The sequence below is a fragment of the Thamnophis sirtalis genome, unplaced genomic scaffold, assembly GCF_051295495.1.
Source record: "Thamnophis sirtalis isolate CommonGarterSnake01/CBP01778 unplaced genomic scaffold, rThaSir2_p1.2 scaffold_6, whole genome shotgun sequence".
Lineage (NCBI taxonomy): Eukaryota > Metazoa > Chordata > Lepidosauria > Squamata > Natricidae > Thamnophis > Thamnophis sirtalis.
In genome coordinates, this window is record NW_028261386.1 from 71,590,723 (window position 1) to 71,599,544 (window position 8,822).

Genomic DNA, 8,822 nt, shown 5'->3' on the forward strand with positions numbered 1-8,822 from the left:
GTAGGGGGAGGACATAAAGAGTCTAGCTAGTGATGCTACAGAATTAATTTTCCTCAAACGAAAATGGTCACCATAGAGAAAAGCCAAGGCAAATTACCAACGCTAATCACAGTCTCTTGCCTTTGCTTTCTTCCTCTCTCTCTTGTATGATAATTATGATAATTAGCAAGCTAACGAGCTCTGAGTAAAAACAGTTCCTGGTTCTCAATGTATAATTAATATTTACATTCATAACAAGCTTTCATTTACAGTATACTTAGGAGAAAAATCTCCTCAGAGATTAGCACATTACAAATGCAGCTCGCATTCCTGCAACATTTATTATTTGGGAAGGAGAAAAATTCCACTGACAGGCTGATTTCCAGGACTTCAAGGAAATTTGGATACATGCATAAATAAAAACCTTTAATATTACTATCCTTGCATTATTATCATGCTAAAGGAAAGGAGAATGTTATAGTTATACATAGCCCTTGACTTACAGCCATTCATTTAGCAATCTTTTGACATTATAACATGGAAAAATGTGACCTATAACTGGTCCTTACGCTTATGACCATCACAATATCCTCGCAACAGGGCTGAAATGCAGCAGGTTCTGACAGGTTCTGGAGAACCAGTAGCAGAAATTTTGAGTAGTTCGGAGAACTGGCAAATACCATCTCTGGGTGCCCCCGGAGTGGGGTGGGAATGGAGATTTTTCAGTATCCTTCCCCTGCCATGCCCACCAAGCCAAGCCCACAGAACCGGTAGTAAATTAAATTGAATTTCACCACTGCCTCACAGTCAAAGCAGTGGTGAGATTCAGCCAGTTCGCACCACTTCGGGAGAATCAATTGTTAACTTTCTGAGCAGTTTGGTGAACTGATTGTTGGAAGAAATCATTAGGGTAGAGAACCGGTTGTTAAATTATTTCAATCCCGCCACTGAGTCAAGGGATCAAAATTCAGACACTTGGTAACTGGCATATAAAACAGAAGCAAAGGAGAACCAGATTCACTTAGCAACTGTGTGATTCCCTTAACAACTGACGTTATTTACTTAACACAGAAGGCAAAATAAATTATTAAAAAAGGGCACAGATTACTTAACAACCACCTTATTTAGCAATGGAAATTCTGAGCCCAATGGTGCTAAGTTGAGTACTACCTGTATTTTCCCTTCTACTTATTAATGGATGGTGATACAAATTTGAAACTGCCTCACCCATTCCCATAAATGGTCTACTATAGGTTCAAATAAGGTATGCTCCTCATTAATACTTATGTTAGTGTAATTTTTATAAACATCTAAATTTTAAGATTTTTGAAAATAAGTGGGCTGTATTTACAAACATTTTAAAAATAATCATGATACCTTAGGTATAAAGCTTGCATTTTTTTAAAAAAAAAGTGTTTATTTATTTGTGGGGTTTCTAATTATTTTGCCCCCTCTGCCAATAGATGGTAAAACATATCTTCACTAGAATGGACGAGAATGGATAATCAGAAATCAATGGCTACCCCTTTTCCTTCGTGAGGACTTCTGCATTATCTAAAGCTTTTGAGGATCAACGTGTAAATTAGGGTGGACAGTATAGTGCCTGCCATACCATACCATAGCACACACAATCTTGCCTCCTATAGCATCAGTGGATCCCCAAATTAAATACATTTTTAAAAGATTGGATGACTAAAGGTTGTGTCTTTGGTGTTTCAATTGGAAACTTCCCAGGTTTGGAGGCAAGGATGACTACTGATTATTGCATATTGTATAATGTTATGGGTGCAATTTTAAATGGTGATCTCTAGAGGAAAGGGCTTGGCAAACATTCTACTGTGATGCAGAAGGTACCTAATATGCCACATCTCAGATTTCTAGCAATGACATTGCTTGAATAGCAATGAACTGTAATTGGGGAGGGGGTGGGTTGGGGAATATCCCATGCAGTGATGTTTTCTCAGTGTAATACCTTGCTCTCGTGTCACTCTATTTGATTAGACCAGTTGCCATATCAAATGAAGAATCACAAGATTTGCAGACCTGTATCTTTTCTTGAGAAATAAAATCTTCCTGTGTGTGTCTGTGTCCTTGAATGACTTTCATTCTTGGCTTAGCCTTTAGGTATGGGCTCCTTAATTGATAACTAATTCTCTTATGGCTCCAGTGACTCAGGGGATTGGAAGAAAAAGGACCAGAAACCACATTCAATCGCACCAATTGCTAAAAGCAAACAAACATAAAAATGACAAAATAAACATTAAGAAGTCCTAGATAAGAAGAAAAATAAGATCAAGACTTACAAAGTTGAAGACTGGCACATGATGAGTATAGAAAAGAGCAGGAACCATAAACAAACCATACTATCCCATATGGAAGAAAAACTAGTATAGCACAAGGATCAGCTCTGGCTGGTATACCAACCACCATTCCTCCAATTGAAATTGACTTGTGCCCTTGATTACCTTATCATAGTGGTCTGTACATTCTCAGGTTAAATTATAGTTGGCTATAAAAGATTGTATATAATGCTACTGTTTCTTGAATCGAACTGGTAACCCAGTTACTTATATCTCCTGGCTCTCATGCGATTCGGCTCAGACTGTAAGAATAGAATAGAATAGAATAGAATAGAATAGAATAGAATAGAATAGAAGCTGGAAGTGATCGTGGAGGTCTTTTAGTCCAGCCCCATGCTCAAGCAGGAGACCCTATACCATTTCAGACAAGTGGCTGTCCAGTCTCTTCTTAAAAGCCTCAAATCATGAAGCACCCACAGTTTCTGAAGGTAAGCTATTCCACTCATTGTCCTCACTGTTAGGAGGTTTCTTCTTAATTACAGGTTGCTTCTCTCTTTGATTAGTTTCCAACCATTGTTTCTTGTCCTGCCCTCTGGTGCTTTAGAGAATAATTTGACCTCCTCTTCTTTGTGGCAGCCCCTCAAACATTGGAATACTGCTACCACTAGTTATTCTTTTTTCTAGATTAGCCAAACCCAAGCCTTGCAACTGTTGTTTATATGTTTTAGTCTTCAGGCCTTTGATCATCTTAGTTGCTCTTCTCTGAACCTTTTCCAAAGTCTCAACATCTTTTTTGTAGTGTGGTGACCAAAATCAGTTGCAATATTCCAGGTGTAGTCTTACTAGGGCAGTAGTAATATTTCAAGTGATTTTGATTCCATACAGTACCTCCATTTAAAATCAAAATCATGTAAGTATTGCTTTATAAAGCCCTAGTAAGACCACACCTGGAATACTACAACTAATGAGCTTCTCTTTACTTTCTCTCTCTGTATATATACTCAGAGTAGTATCTACATGGAAGGATCTCTTCTGGTCATTGGTTTTATAGAGTTGCTTAAGTCTGCATTAGTTTTGACACTTTTCCTTTTTCTCTCTCTCTCTTCAACATTTTACTGGTTTTTTTGAGTTAGTCTATTCTGGCTGAGGATTTCTAGGAGTTGAATATCTCTGAGTTTGAGAAACATTGGTCTAACTGATGCTCAACCTTTGGATAGATCAATAATTTAAATGTATATATTATCTTTCAGTTTGTGGTTCTTTCTTCCATGCTAGCCTTTTAGGTTGCTTTTTGAATAGAAAAATGGGAGCATTTAAAAAAATCAATTCCTCCATTCATTTGACATTAATAGATGGCTTTGGAAAAACAGACCACAAGGAAAACAATGCTTGAAACTTAGAGTAAACCAAGGTAAAATAAGGAATTGTGTGTTGCCATAAAAATGACTAAGGGGTCAGTAAAGAGATAGTCCAAAAGATGAAGCCACTAATGTTAGTTGCAGAGGGGTATAAAGGTTGAGATGAGATATATGAAAAAAAGAAAGACAGAAAAACATCAAGTTTGTATCTAGGACTTTTGTTAGGATTTCTGGGTGCTTTCTCTTCAATTCAGTAGTCCTTGATATGACCAGAAATACCACAATTGAATGTTTTCAGTCTTCTCTGGAACTCTTTTGATCCTACATTTTTTGCTTTTGCCAGGTATGTATGTTTGATCCATTTAAAAGCTGCACATTATTTCCCATTTCAATGGATTTTAAAAATAGAAGCGTACGAGAGTATGTGTTTTGGTGGCCACCCTACTTACTTTTCCTTATATGACTTTATGACTTGGTTATTGCTTGTCTTAAAGATATGACTGAAAGAAATGGGAGCCAAAACCTCTGTTAATTTTTGTGCAATGATTAAAGAGATGTTTAATTAAAGACACCAGGTGAGAGGATGATAATATCATACAAAACCTGCACAGTGTCCTACTGTTGTAGACAGTTTATCCAGTACGTCTGTGTGTACACAGCAGGCTGGAGGGAAATATTAACTAAACCACAAGAATTGTATTAGTCTTAACAGCAGATGTGGAAACAGGTTATCTTTCCAAGCAAGCACACCTGCTGGCCTTTGTAACACTGAAGCCATGGCATTAGGAAGTATATTGTTCCTTGTTTAAACATTCCAGTGAAGGAATTGGGATATATGGCATCATGTCCGCATAGGACAGGGCGCATACTACTAGAGATGGGGTGCAAAGAAGCAAACCCTTCCATACAAAAATTAAAAAGGGAAATAGATAAATCTCTCTGATGACCGTTTATACCAGTTAGCAACGTATTTATGGGAGAAGGAAGAAAATGAGTATTGAAACAACAGAATGGTGCAGTGTGAATCTCACTACAACTTTTTTTTAATATATCCATTTTATTTCTACTGTTCAATATGTATCGAGATGATACATTACCCAGATTTTTGAACATCAGTTCACATCAGATTCTACCAGTATGATAAAGATGATGATAACGGAAGAGATAAAATTATCAGAGAGAATCCAGATTGGGAGAGGGTTCCATAAAACCCTCTGCAATGCATAGTTTCTAAATACAGGCACCCAATTGTTAACAGATACTTTGTTAAGTGCATTGAAGGAAATAATAGTCAGGTATTGCCTGTAGAATTCAGTGTAAGGTTAGACCTCTCTCAGCTCCCCCCCCCAAAAAGTACAAAACTTATAGTTTATTATATTTCCTTTTTTTACTGTAATTGTTTATCTATTATCCTGCTATCTCACATATCAAATATAAAAAAGCTCTTGGAAGGCAGGATGAGGATGAATTCTGTTTGAGAAACAGACTTTTAAACAATTATTTCGGGATCAATCTCCCATTCACCCAAGGAAGAAGCTAGAAAAATGGAGGTCAAATGAACCAAATAATCAAATGAAAATACAAAGATCGGTATTTGAATTCTCCTAAGCTAGGAATTCTGTTATCCAGAAATGACTACCAGGTTGAATGGAAATTAATCTCAAATGCAGAAGGCTCTTCATGAAATCCTAGGTCCAGAAAGGCATCTCAGAGCCACATCTGCACACTCTGCAATATTTATTCTCCTCCCCACAAGTCATTATTCATCCCTTGAAAGATACCCTATTTTATAGCATAAAACTCTAGGGATGCTAGACATGTTATCAATTTAATGGCTATTGTATCTGTAACTGTTCCTTTAGTGCCCCCCCAGAGCTATGTTTATTATCAGATTCATTTTTTTTCCAAAAAAAGACCCTCAATCAAGTCTTTGGTATTTCTTCACTTGTTCGGTAGCATCTTCAAGCTATTTCTTGTGGTCACGCCCAATATTACCCAATGTTATAGCATGATCTATCTTTCCAAGGATATCATTCTCCTTCATTTACTTGCAGTCCTCTCAAGAGCACCCATACATTTAAAAAAGTGGCCTTTTATTTTAAATCCTCCCCATGACAAAGCAGAAAAAGGTTAAAATAGAAGTATTCTAATAACACTGGTTTCAGTTAAATAACTATTTGATGGGCCATAGCTGCAGTGATCAGGGCTGATAATAAAAAAAAAAACCCAACCTGATACCATCTTTCAATCTCACACAGATAGTTTTTGAGTTACAACAGCAATGAGGAATGGAGCTTCCATTGGTAAGTGATACAGCCATGAAGTGCATGTCACGGAACCATATTGCTTAATGATGGCAATCGTAGCAGCTGTATTAACCCCAGGACCATGCAGGTCATTAAGCAGGATGAAATGGGAGCCTTAGGCAAGGAGCAAAGGGGCCAGGAGAATGCTGCAGGGGGATGCATCTATAGAGCGTGGGCAAGCAAGGGGGTGCTGCAAGTGCACACACATGCTACAGAATGTGGGTAAGTGCTGTGATATCCCTGTCCTGGGATATCATATCCTAAAGCACACCTCCTTGGGAGAAAGAGTGATGGGAGTGACTTGCAATTTTCCCTGCCAGTTTCCCTATGGATTTTGCCTGTGGGAAACTGGCAGGGTAGGTTGCAGATGGCCATCACTATGCTGCAACTTTGTACCTGTGAGCCAGCTGCCAAGCATCTGAATTGCATTAATGTGACTAATGGAGATATTGCGATGGGCAGAACTTGGATTAATCACAAGTACCACTTAGGGCACTTACAGTAAGTACCATCATAACTTGGAAGCATCACAGAATGAGTGGTCATAACTTCAGGACTACTACTGTTAAGTTTTGATTAGTTCATCTTTAATTAGTTCATCGTTTCCCTTTTATGTCAATGGCTTTCAAGCAGGAGAAATCTACATTATAATATCCTGAGGAGTACACTTATATAGATATAGTTCCACAATAATTAGATGAAAAGATCTTCTAATGCCACATAAGCCGAGTCCAATTTTCTATACAGTACAAAAATCCAAATGAAAGCATATTTCACAATTATGTTTTCCAAAGTGAGAACCTTATGGCAGCTTCAGTTATTTCATTCAATTGGATGTAGGCCCAGATACTGAAGATGAAACTCAAATACTTTGGCCACCTAATGAGAAGGAAGAGCCTAATGCTAGGAAAGATGGAGGGCAAAAGAAGAATGGGACGACAGAGAATGAGATGGCTGGATGGAGTCACTGAAGCAATGAGCATGAGCTTAAATGGACTCCAGAGGATGATAAAGGACAGGAAGGCCTGGAGGAATGTTGTCCATGAGGTTGTGATGGGTCGGACACGACTTTGCAATTAACAATAACAACAACATCATCAATTGGATGTAGCACCACTAATGTTCTTAAGAGTATGTTAATCAAACCAACTATATGCCCCCTAGCAATAGCAAATTTTTATATACCGCTTCATAGGGCTTTCAGCCCTCTTTAAGCGGTTTACAGAGTCAGCATATTGCCCCCAACAATCCGGGTCCTCATTTTACCCACCTCGGAAGGATGGAAGGCTGAGTCAACCCTGAGCCGGTGAGATTTGAACCGCTGAACTGCTGATCTAGCAGTCAGCTGAAGTGGCCTGCAGTACTGCACTCTACCCACTGCGCCACCTCGGCTCTTACCCCTACCAGCCTACGTTTAATCTGCTAATCAAAGCATCATGTGAAAAGCTTTGTTGAAGTCAAGACATATTATATCCACAGCTTTCTCACAATTTATTAAAGTTACTTGATCAATAAATAATATTAGATTGAAAACACTTGCTTTTTAAAGACCCATACAACCTTTAATAAAATGTAACATTATTATTGCTAAGGAACAAGTCTTTATGATTTAATAAGCGACTCTATGGTTTCAGTCTCCTAAAAAACTTTATTTCTATATAGATTTTTTTTAAAAAAAATAAAGAGTAGAATAACCTAGAACATAAATTAAAGTAATGCTATAAGGACTCAATTTCTCTAAATGCACATGGACATGAACTATGATAAATAGGATTTCATTAAACTTGCCCTTTAAGGGATTTAACAGATTAATCCCTCAAACTCATCAATTCCATCAACAGATATCTTTTGCTCACTCAAGTTGGAAGAAATGACAACACAAGCAGCTATACCTGAATCATCCTTGGATTTTGACACAATTGAAAAATCTGTGGGTTTGGGTATATTTTCTAAAGGGGGGGAATGAAGAGGGGGAAAATACTGCAACCAGTTTTGAGAGATTGATGGAATGATTAATGGGAATGATTTGGGTTTTGGCAGAGAAAGTCTGCATTATTTGAATGATGGATTCCCAGCATATTTAAGACTAGGAAGAATGCATTTGATAGGATGTTTAGCCCTGTGCTTGCAATATTCCCTTATTTAGAAAGCTACAGTTTTCCTGAGTCCAATTGAGGTAATATGGTTTCTAACTTTTTACTCTTGTGCTTTTATTTTCCTTTATGTTGTCCTTCAGGTTGTAAAAAAGGGGGTATATGTTGTCCTACACTGCCACCTTGTGTTTAGTTTCCTGGTAAGAAGTTAACTGACATGCTACTGTAGGCTTTTTTGTTTTTAATGCAGTAGAGCTAGTCCTCAACTTACAAGGGCAATTGAGACCAGAGTTTCCATCATTAAGCAATGCAGTCATAAAAGAAGGCTGTGCAATAGGCACCAGTCAGGAAAAGAATTCCAAAGACTGGTGTAAAAGAATTGTGAGGTGTACTACAACGTTTTCCCGAAAATAAGACAAGGTCTTATTTTCTTCTGACCCATGAAATAAGCACTTGGCCTTATTTTCAGGGAGGTCTTACTATTTTTGAGGTGCAGGAAGTGGTGAATGTAGTCACCTCATGGCTGCTGCTGTGTTGCAATATTTTGGGGAGGGCTTATTTAGCACATGCGCTCAAAAGCCCAATTACGCTTATTATCCAGGGAGGTCTCATTTTTGGGGAAATGGTATGTTCTATGCACACGCATAGTATTATTCTGACTAGTCAAAATATAATTTATGTATTATATAAATGATAATTATATAATAATTAAATATTAATTTGAATTCAGAATGAGTTTTGAGAAATAGGCAATAACATTTTCAATCTATAATGATAACTCGTGTC